A 17,261-nucleotide genomic window follows, 5' to 3' on the forward strand; every position below is an offset into this window, starting at 1 on the left:
GGAGCTAATTTCAATATTGACAAATCATCGGGATTTTCCATAATCTTTCCAAGAATACGTGTCGCTTCATTATAAATACAATTTACCAAATGACTTTTTCCTGTACCAGCGCCTCCAGTTATGAAAGTGTAAAATGCTTCAGGTTTTTTACCATTAACTTTGTCTAAACACCATTGTCTTGTCTTATAAAATATATGTTGTTGTTTTTCATTTAAAGATCGAATCATTTTGTTCAATTCTGGTCTTGGAATATTAGATGAATTAGACTCTACTTTAGATGTATGATTTTTTTGAATTCCAAAATCTGGAATGAAAAATTCACCTTCTTCATCATCAACCTCTACATTTGGCTTTGGGTTGTCTAACCTTTCTTTTTCACTTTCTGGACATAATAGGCTCCATGCATCTTCTTGTGGTCCAAATTTTGATAAACATTCCTGTGCTTCTTCAACATCATCAGCACTTTTTTCATATTGTTCCCTGTTTCCGTGAACTATTGACTTTACCGTTTTTAATTGACAGCCACATAATTTCACACATCCTTCCTCGTGAAATTGTTCGTACGTTTCAAAATTTGGAGGTTTTAACTGTTCATCTTTTCGAAATGGTAGAAATAACTGAAGTATACTCAAGAAATATTTCTCAGGTGCTGTATCCATTGGAAATCGAGGGTATCTTATTATAGCATTACTAGTTCGTGTTCTTTTTTGGATGAATCCCAACTGTTTTTTTAACTGAAATACATTCTTTTTTTGTTTGTTTCCTTTCATTTCTGATGAACTCAATATTCTATATTCCGAACAAAATTTTGCAAGGCACATTTTATTAAATTCAGAACTATTAGGTCGAGCTTTATATTTGTCGATCTTATTTGGCAACCATGCACTTACATCATCATCTTCTTTGTTTTTAATTACACTTAGTGGTAAACTCATTCTGACAGGATTAGGTCCTACTGGGATAAATTCAACTTTCCTTGAACATTCTTTTAATCTTAAACTACAAACACGATAAATACTTTCTTGTGCAGACACTTCTCGATTATTCATATAAACATTACCAAGTTTTCGCAAACTTTGCCTAGCATCTTCATTGCCTTCTTTTACTTCTGATGCTGCATGATTTAACAGTAAACCCATTTCACGTTCAGATTTTGACATATATCCTATAACGTAAATTATACATGCATAAACATTTGTAATATATTGAATATCCATATTTGCATTCCATGCTCTCAATAAGGAAGGATTATACTGATTTACCCACACATCTTGAGGGTTTCTCTTTATAACAATTTTTTCCTCAGTAGCTACACAATTATTTGCTTTCTCAAATGCACTCTGTGTAATACCTAAACTTTGGAAAAGTTCTATTGCATTTTTATATGTTTCTTCATTAGTCACAGCATCTTTTACTGAGGTTAACAGCTCCATTGCTTGTTTATTGTCATCATTATCATCATTGTCTTTATCCACAATTGTAGGTCTCATAACAAATGTATTTCCAGAAGGTTGTCTGGGAAAGTTAAATCTGCAATTTGTTCCCTTTTTTTTACATGATTTAGAATGTCTTTTACTGTGAATTTGCACACTTTTAACAATTTCATTCAGTTCACGATCTACAGTTTCACATGGCACAGCACAAGAAATATATTTATCAACAAAATTAATAACTTCATTATCTTTATCTGTACCAAAAATAGGAGCATTTTCAACCCATACTAACATATGAACATGTGGACTTCCTCTCATTTGAAATTCAATTCGATAAAAATAATCTACGACTTTACCAATAGGCTGTGCTTCAGACAAAATTACATTTTTCAAAAAAGTATGAAAGCGTTTATCAAACATTCTGGCAACAGTCACTGGATTTGATTTCAACAAATTACATTTATCTGCCCATTCTAATTCTTCAATGTTTCTTTAGTCTCCAGACTGACTTAGCAATGTCGTCATTATTTCTTTCCAACGGAAATCAGCACTTGAGAATGAAAGAAAGAATGTTGGTTTTCCAATCTGTCTAACCATTGCTATTATATCTTTTTGTGTAGCTTGCCAGTACGGTGGAGTTCCACGAATTTGTTTTAGAAATTTATAACCCCTATCAGATTTTAAAATCTCCTGAATTTTGGTAACATTTTTTAAATCGGATACAGTAACTTTGCTAAAATCATCTTTTTTACTTGACCCTTTTCGCAATGCAATAGAAATACTTGATAAAATTTGTTGAAGTTCATATAAAGATTGAGCATAAAATATGAATTCTGTATTTTGTGCAAACCTGTTATCTATATGCATTAATCTATTGTGAAAATAACGTCCAAGCAGGGCTCGCAGAATCCTAAAATATTTGGTTGCCCTTCGGGCAAGTAGGTTTTGGATTTTGGTTGCCCTCATCATTTTTTTACTTGCCCACTATTTTAACTTAATTTTAACGTTTTATACCGCGACTGCACCGCGAAAAAACGTCGGTGAAAAACGCCTATGCTTAATACACTGTGGTGTTTTTTTCGATGGATTTTAAAGTAGTGAAAACAATTTTTCAAATTTTTTCAATTACACAGTGATGTAGGCCAATCTTTTAAGAACATTTTACAGTAATTTATTTTCTCATACGATCCTCCGTACAAGAGTTGCGATTGTTTAATTAACATGGTGTCCTGAAATCCCTTGAAAACGCTATGTTATTTCTGTTGGTTACGCTTCGTTGCACGGCATTGTTTGTCATCGATCGAAGATGTGTTCCGTTTCGTGAATGAAAAGGCGTATTCACGTGGGTTTACTTTGGGAGCAAAAACGTTTTGCTTCTATTGTGCAATGAAATTCCGAAATCAAGCTATTTTGCGATATTTAAAATGTAGTAGCCTAGACATGGCACTAATTATCTTACAATTATTTAATAGATATATCTAAAATATTGCCTATAGAAATGTATGCCTCCTAGGCCTAAAAGTAGATTTCAGAAACTTTGGTTTTCTTAGGCTCTTTCAATTTACTCCGAAATGATTAAATGTTATTTTTATTAGGCCTGAGTGCTTTAATTTAGTAGTTTTTTTTGACAGTATATAAAAGGATGACGATGACAAAAGTGTATTTCGACCGTGCCAACCCGATGTTGCCGTCATGAAGGCCCTAAAAAGATTTTTCCCACGTGAAATTGAAATGAATGCATGAAACGTACGCGAAACGTAAATAAACATTGAGAGAGGCCAATTCCTCCATGGAAATAAAATTAATTAATATATTACTCCATCCATGGCGAGAGAAAGTAAAAATACTTCTTCCAAGAAACCCTTCACAAGTTCTCCGCTTTTTGGGTTTAGCCGCTCTTATGCGGGAAATTGTAAGCCTCCTCTATCTGTTGTGCAAGGAGCTAGTAGTTGTCTCAGGCAGCGCGCTCTCAGGCAGCGAGCTATTGAAATGTACGATTCCTACAACACGTAAATTGCTAGCCTAGAGAGCAGTGCGAGTCGCAACCGCTCTGAGAGTGCGAGGAGGAATTACCTACTGAGGCAAACTGCATGCGTGTGAGTGATTTGAACAACTCACGTGACATCAACATCCAATCAGAAAACAGTATTCTGGCTAGCTGGCAGTTTCGTTGAGCGAAAAAAAATATCGCCGTCCGTCTCTACGTGACGTGAAACAATACGCATGCGTATAGCAAAAAAACTCACAGCAGCTGCAGCCGTACGTAGTAGGAGCACATGGGTACGGTGTGTGGTGGAGAGTGCGGGCTTGTGGAAGTTTACTTGTTGTTTCAGTAGAAGCTCGCACAGGTTGGATAAAAACAACCATCTGCTCGCACAAGTTTGTGATTGAAAACAACACAAGGGAACTGTGCCGAATTGTGATGAAAACCACGTGCTCCGCCAAGTTGGAGTTTTTGAAATTTCAACTCTCGGCGATACCCGAGGAAGTGTATTATTTTCAATGTTGATAATAAAAAATATACTGTAACTATTTAAGTATTCAATGTATTTATTAAATAAATTATTAGGCCTATTATTTATTAAATTTATATTCTGTAATATTTATAAAAAAAATGGTAGGCCTACTTGCCTGTGTTAAAAACATCGGCCGGTGCCTATTTGGCACAGACAATTAAAATTACGTATCTATTATAATTTAATAATATACTGTATTTTCAATACAACTGTACATTTGAACAATAATTACAGTAATTCAGCAAATTATTTATTACACACAAAATACATAACATGAATGTAATTAAACATAGGCCTAATCTACTATCAGGCTGTAGGCCACATAATTAATACTAAGTAGTAGATTCAGATTTTATTACCACCGTAGAATGATGTCGATAATTGAGAAAAACAAAAACATACTAGCCCCTATTTTATTTGGTTTATAGTATAACTAGGGAGTTAATTAGAAACTCCCTGGTATAATAACTTCGAATAAGTTAAAAGCCGAGAGTTCAACGCTTCCTATTTCGCGATCAATGGATGCCGCAAGAGACCGCGTGCTATATGACAGACCTGGAAACTCTATACGCAACGACTTGATACGCCCGACTGCATAGAAACACATGTTTTGGCTCCTGGAGATAACGTTCCATACCGCCGAATTCCGATCCATACATTTACTTAACAAACACTACACTGGTCTCGACGTCAAGAGAATTCGTTCGTGCGCGACTATTATTTTCATTGTTACAGTTTTTCACAACCCCTGTAAAACATCGTGGACATTTTCGGTGATTTTAAGAGGTTGCCCGTCGGGACATGACATGTTAAATTTTAGTTGCCCGACGTATTTATTTGGTTGCCGCGGGACGTCGGGCAAGCGATTCTGCGAGCCCTGCCAAGTGTTATTTTAACATCTCTCGTATCATGGAATGTTGGTTGGCCTGTTGGAAATAAAACTGGAAATGATTTTGCTTCATTGCTTTTATTACTTAACAATGCAATAGGACTATTATTTTCACATGGTGCACAACAAATTATGTCATTAAAATATTCATCAACCAAATTTTGTCGCCTGTCAACAGGTTGAAGACTTGTATCAAAGGTAACACCACATAATCGGTCTTCTATTTCTTCTTCTTTTTCTTCTTCTTCATTGTTTTCATTTTCATTAGTAGTTTCCCTTTCGATGTTATCTTCAGATAAATAATTGTGCCATTCTTCATTAATAGATATATCAAAATAGCACTTGTTATAATCCTGTAAATATCTAAGAGCTTGAATAACATTGGCAGTGTTAACAAATTTATATTTGTAATAACCTTTGTAAGACAACTTTCGCTTCAATTTTACAGATATTAATTGATCATCAACCTGTGGTCTAGGAAGCATTTTTACAGTTTCAATAGTATTTGAAGGTACACATACAACAGGTCCATGTATTCCATGCTGTCCACCTTTAGGTAAATTCATTAATTTCATAAAAGGAATGTTCAATCCAATCAAATGCTGCTCTAAATTATTTAAACACCTAAGCTCAGGAGGAATATCGTGTAGTTGTAAATTGTTTGAATTGGCTTCTGCAGGGACTTTCCCGTTTAACAATTTCCTGTGGCATGTGAAACAAATCCATAAACGACATCTTGGTGATTCGATAAATTGACAAGGTTTATTACATTCATTGTTGCAAATATGCAAATACTTTTCATTTATACAAGCCTTATTTTTGTACTTAGCTTTGGTGCACTTCATAACTTGATCTTTGAATAACATTTTAAAGCATACACAACAAACATATTCAGGACCACGAGAAACTGTTTCTCTGAAGTTTTCTAAAACAAACTCAAAATTAGTGTTTTTTGTTTTCCTTTTTTCCCGATTCTTCATGTTTTTCTTCATGACATTTTTTCGGAACCCTTTTTCACCATGATACTTTTCTGTAAATCTTTGCTTAACACTTTCACGGAATTTTAAATTACCTCGATATTTTTCTGCCAATTTTAGTTTACATTCGTGTCTAAATTTCAAATTACTCCGATACCTTTCTGCCAAATTGTCTTTGCATTTTTGTCTAAATTTCAAATTACTCCGATACTTTTCAGCCAATTTTTCTTTCCAGTTTTGTCTAAATTTTAAATTACTCCGATACTTTTCAGTAAATTTTTCTTTACAGTTTTGTCTAAATATCAAATTACTTCCATATTTCTCGGCCAATTTCTGCTTACAGCTTTGTCTGAATTTCAAATTACTCTGATACTTCTCTGCCATTTTCTGTTTACAGTTTTGTCGAAATTTTAGATTGTTCCGATACTTCTCTGCCAATTTCCGCTTACAGTTTTGTCGAAATTTCAAATTGTTCCGATACTTTTCTGCCAATTCCTGCTTACAGTTTTGTCGAAATTTCAAATTACTCCGATACTTCTCTGCCAATTTCTGCTTACAGTTTTGTCGAAATTTCAAATTATTCCGATACTTCTCTGCCAATTTCTGCTTACAGTTTTGTCGAAATTTCAAATTACTCCGATACTTCTCTGCCAATTTTTGGGTAACATTTTCTCTGAATTTGGAATTATTACAATACTTCTCTGCTAATTTTTGCTTCAAGTTTTGTTGAAATGCTGGATCATTGTGATACTTTTCCTTATTTCTTTGATTATTGTTTTGTCTAGTTGTATGTCTAAACATTGTATCTTTGTTGTATCTATTCTTCTTTGTTTCTTTTTTGGTTGTTCGGTATTCCAAATTAATGTTGTAGTTATGTCTAGCTTTATTTCGAACCTTAACATTATATTCAGGATCACATCTATACATTTTGTATTGGTTTTTTCTGTTATCTTTCCTTTTTTGGAATTTATAATCATCATCATTACAATATCTCATTTTTTGTGCCTCTTTTACTTTTCGTTTCTTTTCCTCTCTGTATACAGAATCATTTTGATATTTGATTCCGATTTCATTTGTTTCTTCTGAATTATTTTTTTCTTCTCTTTCCCGTTTTATTCTCTGTCGATTCTTGGCACTTTCTTTTCTTATTCTATAAGATTGTTTTCGTTTTCCTCTCAATATTTTGCCTCTGCTTTCTGAACAAGGTTTTTCAACAGTTTTACTCTGTTTGTGTTTTGGTTCTATATCTTCAAATGTGTCACAAGTTTCTTTTTCCGTTTTCTTTCGTTTCTTCGTTGCCACATTCATATCAACTTGTCCTGTTGTTTCCTGAACATTATTTTGACTGACATTGACAGATTCCACTACATTAAAATGGACATTCATGGTGTACAAAATATATATACCATTGTCAGTTGTAACATCATCTATTCTTCCCGGCTTTTTAGCAGAAAACAATTGCCACGTCAAAAGTTGATCATTAAATGAATAAATATCTGTATTAAGCAAATTTGCCATTGCACTTATTTCAGTATTGGATGCCCACGTTCCATTATCCATAACTCTTTTTTTTAACACATATTCCTTAACTGATCTATATTCGTGACTAATTAATGTATTAATAAACAAGTCATCAGTCTCCAATAAATGATTAGTAATTGCTCTTCTTAAAAGTAAATGATTATCTTCAGTACCAGAAATAATGTATGAAATTGCACGATAAAAACAATTACCATCACCTGTAATATTTGTAATTTGAAAAGGATGTCCAATCTGACTAGCTCTGTTAATACCACAATTCATATCGGTATGTTCACAATGAATACGTAATTTATTACACATGTGTTTCTTTTGTTCTTCTGAGATCGGAATAAATTTAAAATTCTCGTCAGGTCTTTTTCCATACTGAACATTAACAATGTCAATATCACTATCACTTTGCCATCCATTACTTGATGAGACATGACCTTCTTTATTATGTTTTTTGCCTTTAACGCTAGAATCAATATTCTTGTCTGGTAATCTTGTGCTACATTTATACTGATAAGACGTACTAGGTTCATCAACATCGACGTTTCCCAAGTTTCTTTGTTCACAATTATCATCGAGCACAGAAGCGGAACATAACATCATAGACTTATTTTCAATATTTACACCAGTCAGTTCAAACTCGGTTTCATGTAAATTACAGTTCATTGACCTTGCTAATCTTATACAATAATCGTACACACCTTGCCAAGATGGACTGTAAAGTAAAATACTCGTTCCATGTTCACTAACACAACCAAATCGATCTCTTGCATGTGGATCAAATATAAGAAATCCATTTACACGTTTGATAATAGAAAATGTGCTTCTGTTGAAATTCATAAAAAATGCATCATGTTGGTGTAATTCTTGTTCAAGTGCTTGGTTTAATGACAAGGCTCCATATTCAGCCATAAATTCGAGATTCCCATCTATTATGCCAAAAACTGATTCTTTTGGAGATATTACAAATGTGTTATCCAAGATATCCAATTCTTTTGGCAGTTCAGAAATCATCAAAAGGTCCTCATGCATAGTGGAATCTTTCTGAATGTAACGGTACAACTCGTTTCCAAGAGTTAATATTGTATCAAGGTCTTTGGTGTAAAATTCATTTCCATTCCTTTTTGTAGAATAAAGAATAGCTACAAGACTATTTGCAACACACTGTTTACCACTTGCAAAGCCAAATCTATAATTCCCTTGATTAAAATTACCCTGTGCTACAGTTATATTTTCATTACTATTATATAGGCCTACTTGTAATTCATTTATTGATTGTGTTTTCTGCCGTTTTCGTGTATTTTTTTGTTTTGGTACCTCATCGATTATCAATTCTTCCGAAAAATTATTTTTTGTTAAAACTTCAAAATCTACATGGATAGTATGTTGCTCACATTTAGGTTTAGTATGGAACCTAATTTTTTCAGTGACTGCTTTTTTGGATCCGTCATTAATTATCAATACTTTATTTTTCTCAAATTCACAACTTGCACATGTTTGATTTTTATGATCTGTACCATTACTATCCAATATTCTAATTCTGTCATTCATTTTGCTATTATTTTGTGCTTTCGCATCGTCAGTCGCTGTGTTGTCGTTTTCTACAGTACATTCCATTTTAAAATCCTCGTCAGTTTTCGTTTCAGAATTGTCATTATTACCCATGTTCTTTATATCTTTGCCAAACCGTTCCATAATATCACAATCATTCTTTAAATTCAGGTCCACATTACCTTGTGCTTTTTTATTATCAATCTTCTTAGTTTTGACAAAACGACCCTTGTTATTTCGTAAACGTTTCGAACCACCACCTGATTGTTGTTGTATTCCGTGCGTTACTTTTGTATTTTTCAAATCATCACACATAGGCCTACCACTGTCGTCAATTATTGTTTGTGAATTTCCCAATACATTCGTTTTACCATTTTCTTTGTTGTATTCTCTGTAAGTATTTGTATTCATATTCCATTCCATTTTGTTATTATTTCGTCTTTCATAGAAATCTTTTACACCTTTGCCAATATATTTTACACCTGGTTCTATACTTATACCATTTATAACGCGCTTTCTCCTTTTCTTATTTCCTCTATTTTTACATCTTTTTTTTCTGTTGTCGGTTCTTTTCTTTGATCTTACTCTCATCCAATCACTACCAAGTAAATCTTCACTTCCTGTTTGTTGACATTTTAATTTTGCATTATTACAACGTTTTTCTTTATTTTTCGTTAATTCTGGAAAGTCTGAAGTGACAGATTCATCAGGTTCTAGAATCGTATATCTATTGAAATGACAGGGAATACCTATTTCACCCAACATGTTATCAACAAAATTACTATTCCCACACATTGAACAAATCCAAATTAACCGGGAATTACATAGTTTGTCTTCAAAAACATCTCTTACACATTTCACATGAAAATATTGACTACAACAGTCACATTTTATGCAATTGTCGTCTGCTTTCACTTCAATACTACATAAATCGCATGTATCACCAAACTTTGAAGTCTCCTCTGTACCATAAGATAATATGTTTATGATATCATTAATTATTTCTTTAAATTCAGTTGTATCTTTCATAAATTCACAATTGACATTACCTGTATCATCATTTCTCTCGTCTTTGACATTCTCAGTTGAACAGCATTTATCAAGTAGGTCCAAGATGTCATTAACAACTATTTTAAATTCTGCTGTCTTATCCATAACTCCATTATTAACATTACCAGTTGTATTGACAAAAATCTGCTTTTTACTTGTAACTTCTTTATTCACATTCTTACACAAATAAATTATGATTGTAAAGATAATCAACAAAAAGATACCAACTACTGCTATGAATTCCATATCCATTATTCAAAATTTGTATAAAAAAATAATTTCTTCAAATTTAAAAACTTTGTTTACAAATTAAATTAAAATGTATTCTGCAATTCCAATGAATATTACAATTAGGTTCTTTTTATCAATTCAAACTTCAAAAAAGAAATCCTTGCTACAACAAAATAAATTATTAAAAATTCCAAAAACAATTCAACTTTATATTGTCTTTTGTTTCTATGACTTTTAACTTTTGTCCTAATTTCTTTTCTCTTTGTCAATATTTTTTTTGTCTGCTTTTTTTCAATAATTCGATTATACAATTTCACTGAATAAAAAAATTAGCTTCTGCTTAATATTGGCTTGATGAAATACTTTATATTAATTTAAACTTCTCTGTAATACTTGGTTATGCTAAATAGTTTCAGATTCTAATTTTTATTCTTTTTACAATTCTACTTAATAACAGATTTAAATAAAAGTGATCTTTAAATCTTCTTTAATTAATTCCTTTGTAATAAACTCTGTTTAATATTTATTTCTTTATAATAAGCTTCTGTTTTATTCTTCAAACTTTTGTTTGTATAATCAAACTTTAACTTTACACTTTTGCTTTTGCAAAAAATGGTTTTGTAATAAACTTTTGTTTATTAATTGTTTCCTTGTGATTAACTTCTGTTATCTTCAAGGTTTTACACTTTTGCTTTTGCAAAAATGGTTTTGTAATAAACTTTTGTTTATTAGTTGTTTCCTTGTGATTAACTTCTGTTATCTTCAAGGTTTTACACTTTTGCTTTTGCAAAATTGCTTTGTAATAAACTTTTGTTTATTAGTTTTTTCTGAATGTTTTAAAGATACTTTTAAAAAATGTTTAAAAAGAAATTGTGCATAAATATTAAAATTCGGTAACCCCTCGTAGAAACTCTCTTTGGAGAGTGGATCTTTTTCTAAAGACCCGGATCTCTTCTGAGATCCAGTGGGTTTATATAAGACAGTCACCTACAATAAAAGAAAAAAAAAAAGAGTTAGTTATTAATTTTAAGATACACTGTACAGTATTAAGAATTACAGTCAAACAATTATAAATTGAATCAGTAGATAAATCAGTGTTTTTACAAATACCTAAATAATAATATACACATCCCCCCTGTGGAATGTAACATGATCTATTGGGCCTAGCAAAACAAATTAGGACCAACTCATTACTAAATTCAGGATAGATCCATTTTATAAAATTGCAAATTTATGTCTGGAGAAACTGACCACCACATTTATGTTAAAAAGGATGATTGTCCCAAATTTTGAAGTAAATTGTGATAATATATTTGTGACTTTGGTTTATACAATATAAATAAATCACTATAGAAGATATTTTGACCTAAAAATATGTCAAAACTTCATTACATGGAATGTGTCGGAAACAAATTCTTTCATAACAATTTCACCTTCAAAATTAATCTGAAAATATGTTTAATTATTCAATGTTCTAATAAAATAGAATTTTATACACAAAAATATTTGGTCACTCAGTATAGTAAATTTACAAACAACACATGTTTATCAATTAAGGGAGGGCATAAATTAAGGAAAATATGTTTTTTCCGTTTTACAGATAATTTTCTAATACTCACAGCTGTAACTGGCACTGTATATTTTCTGTACAACTACAATCTAAAAAATAAAAGGAAAATCATTAATAATGGCAATAAACAACATTAACACTTTTTCAAAATCAACATGCTTCTTAATCAATGTCTGAAAAATTAAGAAATTTTCTCAAAATGACTTTGGGTATTAGACAGCTGGTTAGGGCCTACATGTTGTCTCAATGCTAATTTCATTTAATATTTTATTCACAAACCATAAAATCTGAATTATGTAAATGTTTCATAATAGAACATGCCTACAAAATAACAGGCAACGGTTCACAAAGTAAAGAAAATATGTTGTATCCGTTTAACAGATAATCTACTAATACTCACAGCTGTAGCTGACACTGTATATGTTCTACAATCTAAAAAAAAAAAACAAGGAAAAACATTAATAATTGGCAATAAACAACATTAACACTTTTTCCAAATCAACATGCTTCTTAATCAATGTCTGAAAAATTAAGAAATTCCTCAAAATGACTTTGGGTATGAGACAGCTGGTTAGGCCTACATGTTGTCTTAATGCTAATTTCATTTAATATTTTATTCACAAACCATAAAATCTGAATGATGTAAATGTTACATAATAGAAAATGCCTACAAAATAACAGGCAACGGTTCACAAAGTAAAGAAAATATGTTTTCTCCGTTTAACAGATAATCTACTAATACTCACAGCTGTAGCTGAAACTGTTAATTTTCTACAACCTAAAAAAAAACAAGGAAAAACATTGATAATGGCAATAAACAACATTAACCCTTTTGCTCAATCAACATGCTTCTTAATCAATGTCTGAAAAATTAAGAAATTTCCTCAAAATAACTTTGGGTATGGGCCGGCTGATTGGGGTCTACATGTTGTCTCAATACTACTTTCATTTAATATCTTATTCAAAAACCATAAAATCTGAATTATTTAAATGTTTCATAATATAAAATGCCTACAAAATAACAGGCAACAGTTCACAAAGTAAGGAAAATATGTTTTCTCCGTTTAACAGATAATCTACTAATACTCACAGCTGTAGCTGAAACTGTTAATTTTCTACAATCTAAAAAAAACAAGGAAAAACATTGATAATAGCAATAAACAACATTAACACTTTTTCCAAATCAACATGCTTCTTAATCAATGTCTGAAAAATTAGGAAATTTCCTCAAAATGACTTTGGGTATGGGCCGGCTGATTGCGGCCTACATGTTGTCTCAATGGTAATTTCATTTAATTGTTTGATCACAAACAATAAAATCTGAATTACGTAAATTTTTCATAATAGAAAATGTCTACAAAATAACAGGCAACAGTTCACAAAGTAAGGAAAATATGTTTTCTCCGTTTAACAGATAATCTACTAATACTCACAGCTGTAGGTGAAACTGTATATTTTCTACAATCTAAAAAAAAAAAAGGAAAAACATTGATAATGGCGATAAACAACATTAACACTTTTTCCAAATCAACAAGCTTCTTAATCAATGTCTGAAAAATTAGGAAATTTCCTCAAAATGACTTTGGGTATGAGACGGCTGATTAGGGCAGGCAACAGTTCACAAAGTAAGGAAAATATGTTTTCTCCGTTAAACAAATAATCTACTGATACTCACAGCTGTAGCTGAAACTGTATATTTTCTACAATCTAAAAAAAAACAAGGAAAAACATTGATAATGGTAATAAAACAACATTAACACTTTTTCCAAATCAACATGCTTCTTAATCAATGTCTGAAAAATTAGGAAATTTCCTCAAAATGACTTTGGGTATGGGCCGGCTGATTGCGGCCTACATGTTGTCTCAATGGTAATTTCATTTAATTGTTTGATCACAAACAATAAAATCTGAATTATGTAAATGTTTCATAATACAAAATGTCTACAAAATAACAGGCAACAGTTCACAAAGTAAGGAAAATATGTTTTCTCCGTTTAACAGATAATCTACTAATACTCACAGCTGTAGCTCAAACTGTATATTTTCTACAATCTAAAAAAAAACAAGGAAAAACATTGATAATGGTAATAAACAACATTAACACTTTTTCCAAATCAACAAGTTTTTTAATCAATGTCTGAAAAATTAAGAAATTTCCTCAAAATGACTTTGGGTATGAGACGGCTGATTAGGGCAGGCAACAGTTCACAAAGTAAGGAAATTATGTTTTCTCCGTTTAACAGATAATCTACTGATACTCACAGCTGTAGCTGAAACTCTATATTTTCTACAATCTAAAAAAAACAAGGAAAAACATTGATAATGGTAATAAACAACATTAACACTTTTTCCAAATCAACACGCTTCTTAATCAATGTCTGAAAAATTAATAAATTTCCTCAAAATGACTTTGGGTATGAAACGGTTGATTAGGGCAGGCAACAGTTCACAAAGTAAGGAAAATATGTTTTCTCTGTTTAACAGATAATCTACTAATACTCACAGCTGTAGCTGAAACTGTATATTTCCTACAATCTAAAAAAAACAAGGAAAAACATTGATAATGGCAATAAACAACATTAACATTTTTTCATGAGTATATGTAATACTATAATTTGTAATAGTTTGGAAAATATTATAATTGTCAAGAAGGTGCATGGTTCTTAAATTTAAAAATAAATGTTGTTTTTCGGTAACAACCCGACAAAATCATTAATAAATGTTGGTCCCTCTCTAATATTTCTATGTTGATTAATTCAATTTTTTAAAACTATATACTATATATTTTGAATATTGATTTTAAAGCATATTGAAATAAATTTTACTGTAAAAATGCTGGTTTAGCTTACTGTAATAACACTGGTCACAGACTGACATGTCAGTCTGTGACCAACTCGGTAACAACCAGACACTTTTTAATATCATATAAAAATGTAAAAATAAGGTTTTAAAAAAAAGTAACCTCATGAGTGTATGTAAAGCTATAATTTTTAATAGTTTGGAAAATATTATAATTGTCTAGAAGGTACATGGTTCTTAAATTAAACAAATGTTTTTTGGTAACAACCCGACAAAATTATTAATAATTATGTTGGCCCCTCCTTAATATTTCTATGTTGATTAATTCAATTTTTTTAAACAAAATCTCAAACAATATATTTAGTTCTTTAATTCTAAAAAGAAATGACATGTATAAATTAGGATTTAGTTGTCTGTTATAGGATTTAAGTAAACCTCATATTGTTTTATTTTTTAAGTTTTCTAAATATCATTATTTTAAATGGAAATATGTCTGTATATATCTCTTTTTTTTTTACCACTTAAATATCCTGAAAGTATATAACATTAGCTTTAGTTTTATATCAAACATGTTAAGACTGCTAAAAGTTGAACATTTTTAAAATCCCCCAAAAAATTGTGGAATTGCCCTACTAATACTCACAGCTGTAGCTGAAACTGTAAATCTTCTGTTAATAAAAAACAATTACAATCTAAAAAATACAAGGAAAAACATTGATAATGGCAATAAACAACATTAACACTTTTTCCAAATCAACAAGCTTCTTAATCAATGTCTGAAAAATTAGGAAATTTCCTTAAAATGACTTTGGCTATGGGCCAGCTAATTGGGGCCGACATGTTGTCTCAATGGTAATTTCATTTAATAGTTTGATCACAAACAATAAAATTTGAATTATGTAAATGTTTCATAATAGTATAAATGCCTACAAAATAACAGGCAACACTTCACTCCCAATCATGAGACCATAAATCATCTCTACAAATTATTTATTTTATGTTCACTATTTACGATATTCTAGAGATTATGAAGTACTGTAGAAACAATAATGTTATTACTGTACATGTATCTCTTCCAACTCTTTAGGAACTGATACAACTAAAAACTAGGCCTAGCCCCTACCTAGGAGGCCTAGGCTAGTAGGCATAGAAGAGAACTTCGCAAAAAGCAGACTCAGCTTGCTAACAATGCTAAGTAGAGTAGGCTATATTATACCGGTATTTAATTTTAAGGCATGGTATTCAAGATAAAGTTTGTTAACAAATTAGGAATTAATATATAGTTATAAGCCAGATGCAAAATGGAACTAGGCTAGCGTCACTATGCCTCTACTACAGTACTGTACAACTAAACCTAGGCTAGGCTAGGTCTAGGCCTTCCTGAAGAGGTAATCCGGGACACGGCTAGGCCTAACCTAGCTAGGCCTAGCCTAGAGGGCCTAGGCTAGGCCATTTCATTTTGATGGCAAACACAAAAACAATTAAATATTACAAATCAACAATCCAAATTAATCAAAATATATCTTACCTATTTCTAACTATTATATTTAACACAATTGTGTTTAAACTTTTTTAATATAGGCTATATGTTCGTTTTAACAATATAAAATTGCAAAGCAATATCGGGAGCAATACTAGGCTATAATATTACAAATCCAACATGGAGGTGTAACCACGTTGTTCTTTACTAATATGGCACGCAATCGTCGCCAAAAGTAACATAAATGCTGTAGGCCCAGACACAATTCACCACACTTTCACCATAAAAGTAGAGAGCGCATAAACATTTTTTCAATGGATGGCATAATCGTTTTTCTGTGCACAATATTCTAACGTATGACGTGCGCTGCGGATAACCTAACTCGTCCGTAGTGACGAGTTCAAATCTAGTTGGTTATCCGCACTTGGCGGATAACCTCTTGTTATTGTCAGGATCTTTTTTTTTTTTTTTTTTTTTTTTCTATGTTATTAGTTATCCGCTTAGTAGCGGATAACTCCTTGTAATCGTCCTGTTTCATCAAATTTTTTTTCTGTATTATACTTCTTTCTTTCTGTCATTTTTGTGCGTCGCGTTTCTCTAAAACGTGTAGACAGAACATATCGTAACTTTGTCAACATATCGACATTTACGTGAACTTGTGCACCTCCTATTTTTGAATGACGTCAGAGTTGCGCAACGTGACTTACGCGCGATTTTATGAATTTCAATGATTGATCATAGACTAAAAACCAAACATAATTTTGTTTTGAAACCTTGTGAAAATTTAAGTCATATCAAGCGCAAACTTTCTATGGATTAAAATTAGCATGTTTCACAAAAAGTTACGCGCGCACGCGCGTTTAAAATTTTAACGTGCGAAATATAAACTTCTAATCAACTTTCTATGCGTTTCATGTCATTTTGAGCATGTCAAAAATTCCCACGCGCGCGAACATTTTTACGCACGCGGTGCACACGTAGCGTTAAAAACATATTTTTTTCGCGTGATTTATGTTTTTTCAGCCTTTTCTAGTAATGTTACCAAATTTTAAACAATTTCGACTTAAAATTACGTCATACGAGCACGTCGAATTAGATAATTTGCACGCGTATTTGGTGAAAAAGTTCAAAAATTCGTCAAAATTATGCCTATTTTTAAACAGTCATAGATTCTAAACTACATGGAGAACTTTTTTTTAATTACATATTCTGGAAGTTGATGAGTTGTAGATATC

The 17,261-nt window shown here is 31.5% G+C and overlaps 1 long non-coding RNA gene across 4 annotated transcripts; it reads right to left on the minus strand.

Moving 5' to 3' along the window:
* Window positions 1-12,837: 12,837 nt before the first annotated feature.
* On the minus strand, window positions 12,838-16,723 carry LOC140057070 (uncharacterized). 4 transcript variants are annotated; one of them, XR_011846860.1, is made up of 7 exons: window positions 16,075-16,723; window positions 15,190-15,214; window positions 14,251-14,282; window positions 14,010-14,041; window positions 13,423-13,454; window positions 13,181-13,212; window positions 12,838-12,869 (listed from the first exon to the last, which is right to left on the minus strand). It is a non-coding gene; the product is annotated as an uncharacterized lncRNA (long non-coding RNA). The 4 variants fall into 4 exon arrangements; XR_011846861.1 differs by having other exon boundaries at window positions 15,190-15,238; XR_011846863.1 differs by lacking the exon at window positions 15,190-15,214.
* Between the last annotated feature and the right edge of the window lie 538 nt (window positions 16,724-17,261).

Source organism: Antedon mediterranea, chromosome 8, assembly GCF_964355755.1.
Source record: "Antedon mediterranea chromosome 8, ecAntMedi1.1, whole genome shotgun sequence".
In the NCBI taxonomy this organism is placed as follows: Eukaryota; Metazoa; Echinodermata; class Crinoidea; order Comatulida; family Antedonidae; genus Antedon; species Antedon mediterranea.